Source organism: Melitaea cinxia, chromosome 3 (genome assembly GCF_905220565.1).
Source record: "Melitaea cinxia chromosome 3, ilMelCinx1.1, whole genome shotgun sequence".
Taxonomy (NCBI): domain Eukaryota; kingdom Metazoa; phylum Arthropoda; class Insecta; order Lepidoptera; family Nymphalidae; genus Melitaea; species Melitaea cinxia.
Window position 1 is genome coordinate 16898045 of NC_059396.1, and position 18665 is coordinate 16916709.

At 33.0% G+C, this 18665-nt stretch overlaps 1 long non-coding RNA gene across 1 annotated transcript; it reads left to right on the forward strand.

Moving 5' to 3' along the window:
• Positions 1–3675: 3675 nt before the first annotated feature.
• LOC123669242 lies at positions 3676–18665 on the forward strand. The gene is made up of 3 exons (XR_006745717.1): positions 3676–3689; positions 6389–6393; positions 18468–18665. It is a non-coding gene; the product is annotated as an uncharacterized LOC123669242 (long non-coding RNA).

The following is an 18665-nucleotide window of genomic DNA, read 5'->3' on the forward strand; positions in this document are numbered from 1 at the left end:
TATTGATATACTATAGATAGATATCATGAATATTCATAACATAACATAACACTACTTATCGTCAAAATTTTATGCGAACGAAACCGCGAGAGATTGTCTTGATCAAATGTAAACATAAAACTTAGTTCACATTTAAACAAATGTTCAAAATTCAAGAACCTATTTATAAATTTAATTTAAATTAAAATTTCAAAGTATCAGAGTTAAACGTGGCTTGACCCATACTCAGACAAACAAGGCTTGTTCAATTTGCATACTACCTAAAATGATATATAGTAGCCTGCGTGCAAGTACAGTCAACGATATGTATTTATTGAAAAATTATGCACTACGAAATAGCCCATAATCCTAAAGAATAAGAGTCAAATATATTCAAATATGTGTACGTGGCTGAAGGGGGCACGGGGCGCGGGACGAAGCTCTAGTGCGCAAATACGCGATGATTGCATACAATGACATCGCATCCAGGGGACAACTTCGCGGCACGTGTAAGCGCAGACCCGAATTTTGAACGACCTAAATATAATATGCACTTCCAAACAATAGCACTTCCAAAATCACCTTTAAGACAAACATTCAAGTTTTATTTTTGTCGATGCTATAAATCTAAATATTGTGAAACGCATCATAAAGTTTACATAGTCATATTCGCGCGCTAAGTACTCTATTCGCTTATCAAACAAAAAGAAATAGAAAAGTTTCCAGTACAGCCCTGTAATCGCATTGTACGATAACGTCATTCACGCACACACGCAAAGAATAGCCGAAATTCGTGGATGTATTTTTCTATTACGCGTTGCTGTGTGCGTCGCAGTGCCGGTGTGGTGAGACAGGCTTATCGCGTTCTAACGAGAGCGAGCGAAATAGACATAGCTTATATAACACATTATTTTTATAATTAACAAGCAAAAATTGAGAGATACGGCCGTGCGACCCTGGAAACGGGCAGCGACCTTAGCGCACGAAATTTGCACAGATCAGATGTGGGCGACCTCGGACGACTAGTTGCACGCCGTCCGCACGCACACAGATAAACACGCTCACACGTGCAATGGGGAAAATTCTCGACTTCCGCGTCAACCAGTTTCCATGCAGCTCATATTGATCGTAGCATCTGCGGCCTTCGCTGAAAAACGAAAACTACATTCACATCACACTGAAGTATTTATCATTACTTTCAGATAATTGATTGAAAATTTAACATTTTATTTCCCTCCATCTTACGCAACGTTTCAATTACAAATCATTATCGAAAACAAAGCGTGAACCCACGCGCACTTAAAATGAATAGCAACCAACACTAATGCATTCAAAAACCGAGTCATAAAATAAAAACGTGTCAATTAAACGTAGTTTCTATTTATATCGATAGTCTAATAATTGTCTCGATTTCTCGGTTAAGAGAATTATTTTGCATAAATCCTTCTACGCAGTGCGAGTAGGCGTTCTTTTCTAGGATACAGAGGTCTAATTGTAATTTTATCAGTATACAAAACGTATATTAACAATCGCGGCCGCCTTAGCTCGTGCTTCATCCAGAATTTTAAATCAAGCTCCATCGTAACACGCCTATCTTGCTAATTCGAAATTTAGTTTAAAGCAGTGTTTACATACACCAATAAAATCGCTTAATAAATACGCTGTTGTAAAAATCATTCAATTTCGTCCAACGTTATTATATGTGTAAAAAAGTAATAAGGCTTAGTGATGTGTCCTTAAAAACTGATACGCTTCACGCTTCAGCCTGTAATATCCCACTACTGGGCATAGGCCTCTTTCCCCATGTAGGAGAAGAATCAGAGCTTAATCCACCACGCTGCTCCAATGCGGATTGGCGGATATATTCCCTACCATGAGTAACTACAGGTGTACGTAATAACAACCGGGACTGACGGCTTAACGTGCTCTCCGAGGCACGGTGGGGAGAACCACAAGGACTGCACAAACACCCAGACCACGGCAAACACCTGTATGGCCAATACAAATGTATATCATATGCGGGGATCGAACCCGCAACCGCCAGCGCAACAGGTACAATCCATGGCTGTAACTGTTGCACCAACGCGGCGCATAAAAACTGATAATAGCAAATAAAAAATTAGCTAAATTAACTAACTAAGAGTTGCACATGTATCTTTAAATTGTGCATCAATATTAGTACAATTAAAAAGGAAAGATGTTTTATTTTATCTTATAATATAAGATCTACAGAAGAAATTTTATTTTGACACTATTGTATTTATAAAAAAAAGTTATATCATCCAATAGCAACATAGATTATAATTATAAAACATTGAATTATGTTAAGAATAGCTCTTTGTAAGAGATAAAAAATAACTGTTGAATTTCTTGCCGATTATTCTTAGCAGAATCTACATTTCGAACTACAAATAATTAAAAAAAAATACATGCTTTTAAAAATGTCGTGTACGTTTATTCCGTAATCACTAAGTACAAAAATTAAAAAAAAATACTGCGAAAAATTTTCAGTATACAAGGTTCTTTACAATGTGCGTATCTAAACAGTCCTTGCAAAGCTGCCTTTTCTAATACGATACTCGTTTTACAGGTTTCCCCGGTATTCGTAGACTATTAAATCTTTTTATATCCCTATAATGGTGTATTACGCGATTCCACCTATGGATTAAATAAATCTGCTTTTTTAAATTTTACTACTAAAACTTTTTTTCTTAATTTAAATTTGAGAATTTTATTTTTCGAAAGGAATTTGTGATTGAAAAATATAATACATAAATAATAAGGGTGTTTCTAGTCTATACTAATAATGCCTATTAAATATTATAAAGCTGAAGAGTTTGTTTGTTTGAACGCGCTAATCTCAGAAACTAATGGTCCAATTTGAAAAATTCTTTCAGTGTTAAATAGCCCATTTATCGAGGAAGACTATAGGTTTTTTTTTTTTTATTTAACACGTGTGAATCCACGGGGAACAGCTAGTACCTATTATAAATTGAAAATATTTAACTTTTTCTTTGTTTCTAATGGATAAATTCTAAATCTCCTAAAAAAAGTAAAAATTCATTAATCATTACAGTGCTTTAACGTGCTTAAGCGAAAAAAAACCCTTACTAACAGTAACATAGGCTAAGTGTATATTGTAAATAGAACATAAGTGTATATTTAAGTATATATTTATATAGTAACTAGGAAATAAGTGTACATATATGATAACTAGCAAATAACTGTACATATATTATAACTAGCAAATAAGTGTAAATATAGACATAGATAAGAAAATTAATAAAATGTTCAGAAATTATGAATGAATGAATAATGAGTGATCAAAGAGTATTCGTAAGGAAAAAAAACCGTCAGCGTCGGACCACGTCCTAGTTTTACTAGGCAGTCACAGGACTGTCGATCTGTAGTTTGTATGACAAATCGCCTGTGGTATTAATATAATATGGAAGCAATAATAGGTAATGCATTTTTAAAAATGTTTGAAAATTTAAAAAAAGAACGTGCTTAAGCGTGTTATCTAGTATCTTATAATTTAACCTTTGATTGATGATTTATGGAATTAACCGCCAGGTGCGTTTCTATTTCTATATAAAACTTTGGTTACATAACGCAAATCAAGTAAATACTTGATTTGCGGTATATTTGTATAAATATACGTACAAGGAGCAAAATAAAATGAGTATATCCGCTATTATACAACGAAAATTGTGGTAGTTAATTTCTGTTCCTAATATTATCCCATTACATTTGTTTTGAAATGAAATTGATAATAATATTTTTTTTTTTGATAAACTAATGTATAACGTAATACTCTCTGTTTACGTAAAGGAAAATTGTAAGACGTACCTAATATTTCAAAAATCGATTACGGAAATTGACAAAATAAAAACAAATAATTAACAGTAAATTCATAATTTTAAAGTAACGCTACATCTAACTGTTAGTACCTATTTGTTTAGAGTTAAACTCGAAAACCGATTATATTTCCATCAAAAAACAATAGACTATCAAACTGCTTCGTACCAATCAATGCAACGTATGTCAGTACATCATACCAAATAAATGCTGCGTCATTTACGAATGGAAGCCATACTCGAAACTATGAACTAGCCGACCCTGAACCTGCCACCTCCGGTGTACGACTGACGTCACCTCCGAAAAAGCCGACCAATTGCATAATGTTTAGGCGATTTTATACGTAGTACCTGTATTGGCTCGTTCGTATAATACGAGTTTTAAGAACAGAGCAAGAGAACAATTAATGATACAATGTTGGTTTAATAATTTTTTTTTGTTTGTATATTAATGATTGATGTTTTTGCGTTTTTTTTTTTTGTTTGTACCTACTTTTCAGCTGTTTGTTTCGATATAGTTTAAGTAATCTTTAATGATTTTGATTCAATACATAAGGTACCTACTGTTTAATACTAATTTGTTTCAAAAATAATTTTTAGTACTTTGTTTTTATATGTGTGAAAACTGTCAATTATTTTACATAATTATACCATTTTAAATTGCAAACATTCGTGATGGTGACACACAAAATAATGATCGACAGAAATAACAAAGGCCGATTAATTATTCAACAAAATGCATATTTTACAAAAATAAAACTTCTTGTACCTACTACACTACGACTCCTACACTTCCTAAGGCAAGGTGGGAAGGAATTTATAAATACAGCTTCATGTATGTTTGTATAAAATATAAATAAGTTGATTATTTCTATTTTTAGACAAATGACGACTGAAAACTCGACTCAGCATTATAAAAAATTAAACATTTTTTCGTTAACCTCAGAGCTACATCTAATGGCGAAATCGTTAAAAAGGTTTTTAAAGTCAGAGTGGGGTCTCTTTGACCACTTTCATTACTTAAATCCTTCAGATATAGGGCTTCAAAGGTCGCTACCGTCTTTTAACTCTATGTTTAAAAAATAAAAGAACTTTCTTATAACTCTTAAACTCCGAAAATTCAATATATTTATATGTACGTAAAAATATATAAAAAAATGTACATGAAATCTGTATTAGCTGAAAAACAGGTAATAAGTTGCCTTTGACCGTGTGATACGTTAATTTTATGTTTATTTATGTATTATTTTATACTTATGGTTAAGCTGGTAACATTTTATTTATGTAAAAATAAAGTCAGATATTAAACGGTACGGTATAATTATATTTTAAGTGAATAGCTCATTTTTTTTTTACTTTTTTGGATCTCTGGCTCTATTCTTCATGACTATTTGCAAGTACGTGCAACAGGTTATCTATTCAATAAAATATAAATGCCATTTATATTCATGGATCGTTTATGATCACTTCCTTATGCGTTTGTATAGTCGCCATCTTAAATTAATCGAAATCAGGACAAGATAATAAAGAGGCTTAAATTCTACATTCAGGACACTTATTAACAAAATTATTAATAATACAAAATAAAATTTGAGCTATGCGACTCCCCGTGGGAGCTCGTGGCGGAGGTCCTTGCCGAGACCTACTCATACGTCTTGGGTAGGGGGGCTCTCAGTAAGAACCCCACGTTGGACGGGATCCTACGGGTGCGCCGGATGGGGCAAGAAGCATTAATGCGGAGGTGGGCGGAGGACCTGGCGGAGCAGCCGTATGGCACACGCGTAACGGCTGCCTTGCGCCCGGTCCTTGAGCGGTGGATACGCCCCTCACCTTCCGTCTGACGCAGGTTCTCACCGGACACGGCTACTTTGGTGAATACTTGTGTCGGACGGCCCAAAGGGAGCCGACAACTGGATGTCACGATTGTGGCGCGGCGGTGGACTCTGCCCAGCACACCCTCCAGGTGTGTCCGAGATGGGCGGCGCTGCGTCGCGATCTGACGACAGTCCTCGGAAGGGACTTGTCACTGCTTAGCGTCATCACCGCGATGCTCGGCGACGACGAGTCCTGGACGGCGATGGTCTCCTTCTGCGAGACAGTAATGTCCCAGAAAGAGAACGACGAGCGGATGAGAGAGGAGGCCGCCGACGAGGCCTCCGTCCGCAGGCGACGATCGGGAGTGCGTAGGAGGCGCTACTTAATACGCCTCCAGTAACGCCCCTGTGCTCGTGTCAAGCCGGGATGGGAACCCAGTCCTGCTAGACATGGCGGCATCGGGATTGTTCAGGGGTGAGCCGGACAGTCCTCATGGAGGAGAAATCTGGCCTTTTCGCCGAGGCCAGCCGGTCGCTGGAGAGATCCTGTTGCCTGCAGATCCCAGACCCTCCAATTAAAGCGGCTGAAGGCTCTCGCAGGGGTTTGGTCGGTATTGCACCTTCGAGTGCTGAAGCCGACATACGGTCTAGGACTGCCTACCCGGGCGGCCTGGATATCACCCGTAAATGGGTTCCCCTGCGATAGAAAAAAAAAGTATTTGAGCTATGATAAATGAGAATATGTTTAACTCTTCGCGTAAAAACTTTATTAACAGCTAAATTTGAACGCGTGAAAGTGCCGCCGATACTCTGTTGTAATTGTTATACATATATTCCGTTTTTTTCTCGAAAATATCGTCGTCTGTTGAGTGTGGACGTTTTGACGCAACGAATTTTAAATATTAACCACGTATTAAGATTCCAGCCATTAAAGATATTGTCACATGACAACACAGTGTAGTAACATATAATCGTATTTGCATATTGTACCCTATGTATATGCTAATTATTAGCTTAATGTGGTTGATTGTTAGTTCTCCAAAATCATAAAAGTAATAGTGATTTGGTATTTCTATTTTTATGCCATTAGGGTAGCAAATAAGCATACGGTTCAAGTAATGGTAAACGCTCACTGTAGCTTATGTGACTTGCCGACCTTATCGGTGTCAATGTAGCGCATTTCCAAAAGCTTTGGATTACTTAATCAACACCGGATCATAACTCCTTGAGAGCGATATTACTAGTTTGTAATCTTTTATACAGCTACCCCAGGTTCAACAAAGAAATTTCTTGATCTCTACCTCAACAGTTATGTCAAATTAGTAGGTATTATTATTACGTATGAGAAACTAAGGAATCTTTCTCATATTATAATATAATCTTTCACAACTTAATAAATAATAAATGGACAGTAAAAAATTACTCTTATAACATAAAAAGGAAGCTGAAATAAAACGGCTAAAATAAATTATATAATGTTATTCGATCGTTTTTTAATAACGATATTAGTCAAGTCTTTTAGTTAAGGAGAATAAGATCATCCTTATGTTGTCAAAAACGTATTATGTGGGAGGTCTCAATCTTCAATGTCATTTAGGCTACGACCAAACTGACAACAAAATAATATTTAAAAAATAAATCTTTAATAACAACTAAAAGCATTGTAATATTTGTCTGTTGCTTTCTAATAGTAGTTGCTTATTTAGTTGATACTAGCGGCCCGCCCCGACTTCCCACGGGTGCAATGCTGATACTAAATATACTACAGAATGTCTTTATTTATAGTGTGAAGCTAGCTTATAGCATGGTTAATATTAACACAATAACAACATTCAAATATGCGTCGTTGGATTACACGTTGAATGCGTTGAAGAAATAAAGATTCACTGCTCGTTCCCCGTAGGTAATAGCGTGATAAAATGAAACCTATATGTTGACCTGATTTCTTAATAATATTCGTGCCAAATTTGAAGTAAATCCATGCAATACTTTTTGAGTTTATCCCGGACATACATACAGACAAACAGACAATAAATTCTAAAAACTATATTTTTAGCTTCGATGTCGATTGTAGATCACACCCGAAGTATTATTTTAAAAAAATATTCAATGTACAGTTTTGACTTTCCTACCATTTATTATATGTACATATATAGATTATTAAGCTTATTCGATACTCGTAATTTTCTTTGCTACTATTAGTTTTTTAAATGATTCTATTAAGCTTAAAGGCGCATGTGTTAAAACAATGAATTTGTTTATAAACATTTTTGAAATGTTTACATAAAGATTATAAGAAAGATTATTGTTGTGGTATATAATTGTGTGCGTACGTTTAACGTTGACAAGATTGTTTTTAGAATTAAATTAATCTAAAACCTTGTAAGAGAGACAATTCGTTTTCTTTTTCTTCTGAGTTTTCAAGGCTTCAAATGTTAAATATTAAGTCTATAATTGTGTTTGCTGGCAAACGAAAAAAACCGACTTCAATTACATCTACAAGTAACACAATGTAGGTAGACGAAAAGAAATAGTCAAGTAAATACGCATTTTCATAGATTACTCCAAAAGTTATAATCAAATCTCGATGAATTAAATGTGACAACGTCATTTATTTTTCTTTACATGTAATTAATGTACAAAAAAAAAAAATTAAGAAAAAACCTAGTAAATCAAACATTATCATTTTGAGTTAGGAGTTAAGACATATTTGTCTTAAGACATAAAAATTTCCAATCCGTCGACGCCTTACTTATCAATGTCATAGGAAAGATGAACATGTTACATAATATACGTTGGATACATGTACTTGCTTAAAGGTCGTATACCATTATCGTTATTATTTTATCTCATAACTAAATCTCATATTATCTAATAAACACAAAAATAAGGTAAAAACAATGGAGGCACGTATGATCTGTATCGGTGAGACTAGTGGAAGATCCCGGTTTCATGTATTTTTGATGTTGCTACATTGATCAAATATCTGCGTTGCTTTGTAGTTTATAAAGATTTATCAAAATTCAAATATCTTATATGCTGTAACCCCTCGCGGTCAAGTCTTATCTGTGTGTGAAGTAAGATGATATGGTGATGCCATGATGGTTGACGGTTGACACATATCTACTCGTAAATAGCGGACTCGTGTTGACCACGGAACATTTAATTGGTTCGAATGTCGTCAAAAATCTGTATTGTAGCATTGCTTGTTTTTATCTTTAAATAAATTAAAGTAAAAAAAACTCTTTAGAAAACAAGCCGTTATTTTAAATTCACTAAAAAGAAAAAATAATGTTTTCTTTTAAAACTTATACTATCAACATATAACGTTATTACACTATTTATGTGATATAAAATACTTGTCGTGAATTTTACTATCCGTTACCACCCGTATAAAATAATTTAAAAGGTCTATTTAAATTTCTACCTGCTTATACTATAAATATTATAATAAGCTACATCAGGAGTAGTCAATCGTATTAACATCTGCTGCGTAGCACTAATAAAGCACCTGGAAATAATACAAATATCCTGGTACTATTTTTTTTTATTATTTTTTTTTACACATCAGCTATTATCGCAGTCCACAGCTGGACATAGGCCTCCACAAGTTCGCACCAAAATGGCGTGAACTCATGTGTTATACCCCTAGTCACCACGCTGAGCAGGCGGATTGGTGACTGCAGGGCTGGCTTTGTCGCACCAAAGACACTGCTGCCCGCCTTCGGTCAGTGTATTTCAAAGCCAGTAGTTGGATGGTTATCCCGCCATCGGTCAGCTTTTTAACTTCCAATGTGGTAGTGGAACTGTGTTATCCCTTAGTCGCCTCTTACGACACCCAGGGGAAGGGAGGGGGTGGCTATATTCTTTGCTACCGTAATCACACAGCCTATTACCTTATTTTTTAAATTAAATTTTATTTTCTAGATTTTATTTTTTGTCATTTAGTTTTTACACATTGAATAATATTATTTTACAAATAACAAATAAATGAATAAATAAACTTAGTTCTTAGTAGTTGTACTTAGTTCTACTACTATAACATAACTACCGAAAATTAACCAAATGTGTATGAATCCACTTGACAAATACACTCAAAAACAATTATAGTGAGTTTATTATATATTTACAGTTTTAATTTGTATTAATTGGAAAGTATCAAAAATAACGAGCCGTGGACAGTAAAAACAAAAAACGATGGTAATATTCCCAATAAAAAACTCGTACCTAGAATTTAATAACAGCATTATGAATAAACGAACAGTACGGTTATAATGATGGCAGTTTCGAATATTTTGATGTCTATAATCAATAAGGCTTGTTAATTTGAGACCTGCCCGAGTCTGAACGTTTCTATAGCAACGATCCCTTTGCTGGAGTTTCCCAGGGCCATTTTCAGATGATGAATTTAGACATCACAGCAGACAACCGACTAGACTATCTTAAATAATATTTTTCGTCTGCGAGACGGATTTCACTTGTTTTGACGTATAGAAGTGTTTTTCGTGATTTTAATAATTTTTACTTTTAGAACTATTTTTCAACTACAATAAGGAATAACTTTTAGCTCTGCTAGCTATATGCTCTAAATTATTGAAATTACCTGAATCATTAAAATAATCGTTAATATGTATATATAATAATTATATGTAAGTAGGTTTTAAAAAAATAAATTTATATTAATGCGATGCGCACCTATTTAGACTTTAACATCACATTGCTGGACATGGGTTTCTTTTTTCAAATATCCATCCCAAGCGGGAATCGAACCCGTAAACGGTCGGTGTTTTATGCGACTACTCTCACCACTACACCACAGCGGTTGTTAATGCGATGTATATTTTTTTTTATATTATTTTTTTTATATTTTTTTTTTATTGTATTAGGTTAGCTAACAGTTGTTTACCACGATTCATAAACGTTTAGCATTTAGAAATAATTCATCACACATAAATGCAACAACCATTTATAGGCTAACACCGTATGCAAAAGTCACAGCTGCGCTTAGTAAAAACAAAAAGTACCTACATTAAAACTTTATCGATAGGGCCATAATATAGATCAAATAAAAGATTGCATATAAATGTTTTACATCAAGAACAAAAAAAATTCAACAACTCGTTGTAAACTTAATACTTACACAAATTATGGTTGCATCAGACAATACAATAAATAAGTAATAATCAATTAATATCAAATAAAGTTTCAGACTTACATCAAATCACGTCATAATATCATCATTACAATATAACAGTTTCATATCGTAAAAAAAGAACAGCAAAACATAACAACAAGGCACACCTCTTCACGTTTCACAATTTACAGAAACATAACAAATAATTTAAAAAAAAACTGTAAAACACAATAAATTAAAACTTAAAAAGATCAACAAATCGCATTCCATTAACAAAAAACTAATATTGCATAAAAATAATCTCACTGGCGGGTAGATGTAAACAGCAGTGACCGAAAGTGCATTATATGCAGACAAAACATGCACTGAAAACGACTGGATATGGCATGGCACTTCAGAATAACACAATATAATTATAAATATAACTTTTTTTGTTTTTTTTTCCTCTTCTGCTTTTGTTTTTTCCAATTTCAAATTTCATTTGTTTATCCCGTTACCTTCCCATTCATTACAACAATGAAGATTCATAACTCAAGTGAAAAAAAAGAAACAAAAATGACAATAAAATCAATAAAAATTTAAAAAATATTTACATATGAAATGAAATATGAATGAAAATTAATTACAAAACTTAGGGTGGTCCTGAAAACCAGTGTTAGGACTAACAGTCCTAACTTAAACTGAGGTCACACCTTTTTGTGAGGCATGCTGCGAACTTATATAAAAAATGTCTTAGTTAAATACTTTTAATCGATAAGTTTATATTGTATCTATTTTTTTGTTTTGTTGTACGTTTGCATCCTCTTTGTATTTTCTCGTCCTTGTTGAAAATTATGTACAATGTGTTTTCTTTTTATATCATTTTAACCTGATGCAGTGTGTTTTTCACAAATAAATTTATTATTATTATTATTATTATAACTGACAAGGTATGTAATTTATTTATTCATCCTGAATTCATCAATAACTATATCAAAATTATATCAAATATATTATATCAAAATTTGTTAAACCAATATGCATAAAAGAATCAAGCGTAGCTGAGAAATAGTTATACTACTAGTACTTTTCTCTTTATACTCAAGTACCTAAGCAACTCAAGCTTACAAACGTATGGACATTTAAGTTAATCTAATTTAAAGTTCTTTCTTTTTATTTGTATTACTTAGGTTTAGTTCATTAGGGAAATAAATTAAAAAGGTTTTTTTATTGTTTATGTAAAATATAACGTCTGAATAGTTATTTATAATTGTTTAATTGTCTTCGTTGTTTGTTTAAAGTACATTTTATTTACACTAAAAACTATATTTATATCGTTACTATTGAAATAATAATGACGTAAAACTGAACATTTTATGTAATCGTTTGTTACACGCTAATCTCGAGAGTAATTTATATTATTTGAAATATTATTATATATAGGTGGGAAAGCGTCTTCGGTGCGACAAAGCCAGTTCTGCGGTCACCAACCCGCCCAGCGTGGTGACTATGGGCAACAAACATAAGTTCGCGCAATTTTTTTTTTGGCGCGAACTTGTAGAGGCCTATGTCCAGCAGTGGACTGCGATAGGCTGAAATGATGATAGCTAGGAAAGTTAAGTCATTTCAGTAGTGAGTTTATTGAGAAATTATAGAAAATGTCACAGTACTAAAGATAACACAACACAGTCATCAATTTTTTGTTAAATTTTACAACATATGTAGTTACGTTCTTTGTATTACTAATCTAAATATATAAAAATGAATTTTTGTATGTCATGATCTTCAGCAAAGTGTTGTGCAAAAACAAGCGTAGCAACACGCGCATGGTAAATAAATAAATATAAATAAATAAATATCATATAACATACACACACGGTCGTCTGTTCCTATGGTAAGCAACTTAATGCTTGTGTTACAGGTAACAGCCGACTGTTATAACTATACAGGATGGTACAGCTAGTATTGTATAAAATCTAACCAATTACAATAAATAATCTGTTTTCCTTTACCTTTAGAATAATCGCTACACGATATAACTTTAGTAGGTAAATAAAAAGGTAGGAGTCTATGAAAATAAAACTTAAAATATCGTTACTGATGATTAATATAACAAATTATAATTGCCACCGACCAGATCTACTAAAGATTGTCGGTAGAGGCTGGACGAGGATTACGGAAAACCGGGATGTCTAGCGTAAACTTGTGAAAACACACCAGTGGACTGCAACAGGCTGAACTGATTGACTAATTAAGTCGAAAACGAATTTAATTATATTTTATTTTAAATATAGATAAAAAAAATTGACCTGTCTAGTGTCTGCGCTTACGTTTAATAAGACGTAGGTCTAGTGATTTCACGTAGGACCTCCATTCTCCATGCTGTGGCAAACAGTCTAGCTTTGTAATCGATTCCTTTGAATTTTGAACAAATTTCACTTCACTGTGAATAGTGTGTACCGTTTTATTAACGTGTTTGAACTTTGTATATATTTTCACATATTTTCCCCGGTAATTTAGTTGAACAGTAAATAGGTCACTTGATAGTAGGCGCTCATATGTACCTATTGTAACGCGAGTGCCAAAAATGTATGAGGATGTTCAAATTTGTCAATGTGCTATATACAATTGCTTAAATTATTACGCAATAAAGACGAGATAAATAACTTCTTCAAAAGCCTGTTTTTTTTTTAAATACTCATATCTTTCTCCATTATATGAACTACACGGATAATAATAATATAGAAGCCTACTCTAAGTTACATTGCTTGGAATATTTTTTACTATGACGATATATTCTTGCTACGTCACCGAAAAAGAGATTTGTAGGTTTTTAAAAGTTTTTTGAGTGAGAGCTCCTGGGGGAGGGGGACTGGGGATGGGTCGGCAACGCGCTTGCGAAGCTTCTGGTGTTGCAGACAGACGTCTATAAGATACGGTAATCGCTTACCATCAGGTGAGCAGTGCACTTGTTTGCCGACCTAGTTACATAAAAAAAGAGTATGTACGGATTTTTGGCATTTTTTTCAGGGTGTCTTTAACAAGATAGATTGGATAAATATGACGCAAAATATTCAAGCTAAAATCACTGTATCTATGTTAACAAAAATTTTGATTGTCTTAACAAAAACAGTAATAAAGATTGTATAAACAGGAGAAGAAGATAAAACTGTAACTCAAAGTTTCTAACTTCGCTAAGTAAATGTTTCCTTCCTCAGGCAAAGTCCGTATATATAAGAAAAGTTGACAAAGGATTTTACAAATAGCATTCAATATCAAAAACTACTAATAATAATTGTGTTTGCTCGCAAACGAAAAAAACCGACTTCAATTACATCGACAAGTAATACAACGTATGTAGACGAAAAAAAAATAACAAACGCACTAGTCGTCACTACGATTTTCGAAGGTTTCCCTCGATTTCTCCGGGATTCCATCATCAGATCCTGGCTTCCTTATCACGGTATCACACTTGGGATATCTCCTTTCCAACAAAAAAAGAATTATCAAAATCGGTTCATAAACGACGAAGCTATTCCCGAACATACATTTAAAAAAAAGGTCGAATTGAATAACCTCCTTTTTGAAGTCGGTTGAAAAGGGAAAGAAGTGTGTTTAGTAACACTGCTTGTCATGTAGGAATTTATAATTACTCATAAATTACGTACGAACAACTTTTTAAATTGTGATTATTGACTTATTTGCTGGTTCTTCTGAGCATCTTCTTCGTTCTTCGTTCTTCGTTCACGTAGGTCTGATCTTATATTAGTATTACGCAAAGCAGTTTTGATACTTTGTTGATTAATAGAAAACTTTAAAATTGCTTACAAACTATGCCCGGTATAATATTTTATTTTGATATGATTTCCTACCTAGGTAACCAACCTACTAGGTAACTAGGTAGGGTAGGAAAGGAAAGTATTTTTATCGAACGATGAAAAACAATTTAACTAAACTTCTTTATAGATAAGACTAGTAGAGTAGCTAAATTATTGATATCTGGTTGACATCTTTCAACAAAACACTATCGTAAAGTTTAATACGATAAATATTCATTGAATTAGAAAAGTTTCTTAAAAATATAGGTACCTCGTGATAATATAAACAAAATTAAAAAACATTATTACCATAGACTAAGAATTCAACTTTAATAATTTGTAATATATTTTTATCTGATAATAACTTATCGATAGTAAAATATTACTTAATAAAAATATACTTATAATTAGTAAGTTATCTAAAGCGAAAGCCTGAGATTCTTTATTATTGCAGCTTGTCAATTACAATGACTCACTCACGCCTCAACCCGGAAAACAACAGCAAAACAATAATCGTTACTTTGCGAGAGATAAACGATATACGCGCAAAAGAAAAACAATTTAATTTTTTAAGGCAAGAAAACGTTAAAATAATCATTATTTTAATTACGTATCTAAAGTGTAGGACTTAACGATATCTCCTTGTAGACGCTCAGACGCTAATTGTAATATATTGATTTCTTTTTTGCATCATAAATATTAATGACTCATAAAAATGGTTGCTCAATTTCTTATTTCGACCAATGTATTACAAATCATTGATGAAAAAAATCCTACATGACTACACGAACAGTCTCGATAAAAAATGTTTGTATTATTATATTTGTCGCTCCATTTAGTTTATTTTTACTAGCCACTGAATCAAATGGAGTAATCTCCATTTGATTCAGTTATTGTTTTGCCATTTAGAATGAAAGATTGTGTATTTGAAATTTTGAATATTGATTTAAATAAAGAAATAATAATACACTATTAAGAGATGTTTTTATAAGCCAGATAGAATAATAAATAAAGCCTTAAATTAAAAAAATATATAGCGTAGCAGTAGTATAGTTTCAACAGTCAGAGGACGGTTCATAAGCATTTGTTTGCAAGCTTATCATTCCCCAAAGTAATTTACAAATTAGAAAGATCTCGACATCTCTTTACCGCATCATAAGCTAACAATGATCATTTTTCGCCTTCATTAATAAAAAAATTCCGAAGCAATTAGAATAATATAGACGCTGTTTTATTTAACTGTTTGAATAAAAAAATCGTTGCTTGGACACTTACAACCTTCTTTCGTTTCGTTATACTATTTATTTTAAGGAAATTCGTAAGTTTATAACAATTGTAATTTTTCTTTTTCGTTGCTAATTTCGACACAAAAATAATCAGCATTCTATTTATAATGTACGATAGTATATACCTTTCATTAATAATACATATACATTAGATATTTACTTAATAAACGCGTATTGCCTTGACTACACAATGACTGCTCAGTTCGAGGTAAGGTTAACGCACGTTGCAACGTTATTTGCATAGCGTATCACTGATAGCGAATAATTTTATCATTTTAAGACAAAAATGTAGAATACAATAGATTACACTTACTCTAGTCGAATGTTTAAATTATCGAAAATCCGGATATTTGGATTTAATTATTCTTTTTACTTCTATCCATTTTATTATTACTATTATTAATTTTTTGTTATAATTTCTTAATAGATATTAATATAGGTTTACAATTATTTTTTAATATATTACAAAGAAGTAAAAGATAAGACACATTTTTGTAAAAAAAAATAGTAACAACATAAACTTATTTATATTTTAAAGGTCAACGTTATTGTTTTTTTTTTTATCTGTAGGTATATTTGAAAATTTTTATATTACTATAAAAAATATTTCTTCAATAATCAGATCGGATAGTGGTGAATCTGTGCAACTTATTCTGATAATCGAGTCTCCACCGTATATGAATTATCGGAGCGGACTGAGTAGTGGGTGGAGGGGAGGCGGTCGGAGTTCGGAGGCCCAGCGCAAATAGCAAACTGCGACTTGGCGTTACTGGTGTACTTCGCAGCCAGGGCCGCACTTGCTTGTCTAGGCGTATTTAGGTTAGATCGATATTTTAAGGGAGACCGATGTGTGGCACATTTTAATCTTTATTCGATTCTGATGTTATGTAAATTATAATAAGGATGAATAATTATCGTTTGATTATTCAATACAGATATTTGTAAAATCTTTGCAAGACTAGTTCATAGTATTTTTTTGAACCGGACAACACTAATCAAAATACAGAAACTAAAAGATAAACAATAAAATATGTAAATAAAATTTGTAAATAAATATGTAAGTAAAATATGTAAATAATTACTATTTAGGAAGTAAATCAAATATACTTAGCTTAACAGGCACACAATAAAAAAGTGTAATCCCTCCATTGGCTTAGTGTATAATCACATTGATTAAGTTAATATTGTACCTTGTAACTTTATTGGATTACTAAGAATACACTTCCATACATTTTTATTTTTATTTTTTTATACATACAAAAGTTTATTAAATTTAAACAAAAAATGTTTAACGTATAGTAACTATTACAGATATAAATTAAGGATATATGATGTTTAATTGATTAAATGCACTTATCAAAAAAACGAAAATTTTAAAATTGTCCTTGTATAAGATAGTATCATTCTCTGTTCAGAATGTAGGCTATAAAACATTGTATTATAATATGCATTAATAAGGAGCCATAATAAAATCAAAATCAAAAAATCTATCTAAATTTACTCCTCTCGCAGATCAGAAGACGAAGCACGACTACTTATTAACAACCGGTATATGTGTAGATTATATTACCTACAGACTGATTCATACGGAAATCGAGAATCGAAATTCTGAGAAACCTTTCGAAGCTCCCTCGAGATTGTTCCTCGAACAGGCCAAGGTCCTCTATCCTGGAGGCAGTCAATGTTCAAAAATTTCTCAAACGGGAAACAATGTAAATATTCTCGAGACCAATGCTCTGTAGGTAAAATCGTAATATAATAACGAGTGCAAATATTAAACAAGTATCAATACATTCTTAATCTGTCTATTTCAACATACTTAATATTTACTTATTTGAAGAGTCAAATAAAAAAAACATTTACGAAATTTTTTGTTCAATATTAATTTTACCGTAACCTACATCTTACATAATATCTGACTTTTTCGTGAAATCTTATTAAAAAAATATTTGTATTTGGTTATTTAAGCGCCATGAAGTTTAAAAATAGACAAGTTACTCTTTTTTGCTGAGATAAGTAATAAGCATAATTTTTGACCTGAATAACGCACGAATCGTGAAATACTTCATCTATACGGCATCTAAAATTGATACCTGTCCTTAGGTAAAGATTTAGGCGAAAAGGCGCGGGGGTAGCGGGCGAGGGGGCCGCGTCTCTTCGCAACGCGCCCACACGATCGTCATGGCTACGCCGAGTGCGGCCCTGCTTGGCCTTGCAATGGAATGGGGAGGGCATTAAACCCATCTACTTGCACGCTATCAGTTCGCGCTTGCCAACATTTTTGGTGACGCGTTTTCCGCGTTAATGTTCGCTATAATCCACTTCAGCGTTTTCGAATGGTTATTGTACAGGCGTGTTAGGGAATGTTGGCCTATAAGTTTAGATATTAAAAATTATATTATCTTTATTCTACAAAAAACGTAAGATATCCTAATAAAAAAATTGGCCTGTGAATAATAACAATAATATTTTTTTTATTTGACCAAATACTGTACAATTTTATAATCCTACCAGCTGATATATTTTATAAGCTTTTACGATCTACGTCAAAAAAACTAAAGATTACATAACGACATTTTATTTCAGTAAAATTTCTGTAGATATTTGTACGCGCACAAGCAAGCGCGACGACGTCACGGCGACCGGCCTGCGCCGCCGCCGCCTTCACCGCGCCCCACCGTGTCCTTCTTCCCCCCTCCGGGCCCCCGCGGAGTCGAACTTTGAGCGCGAGACTCGACGCACGTTACTTACTTATTTTAAAATAATTGTCTGTTTAATACGCAATAAAGTTTTTATTA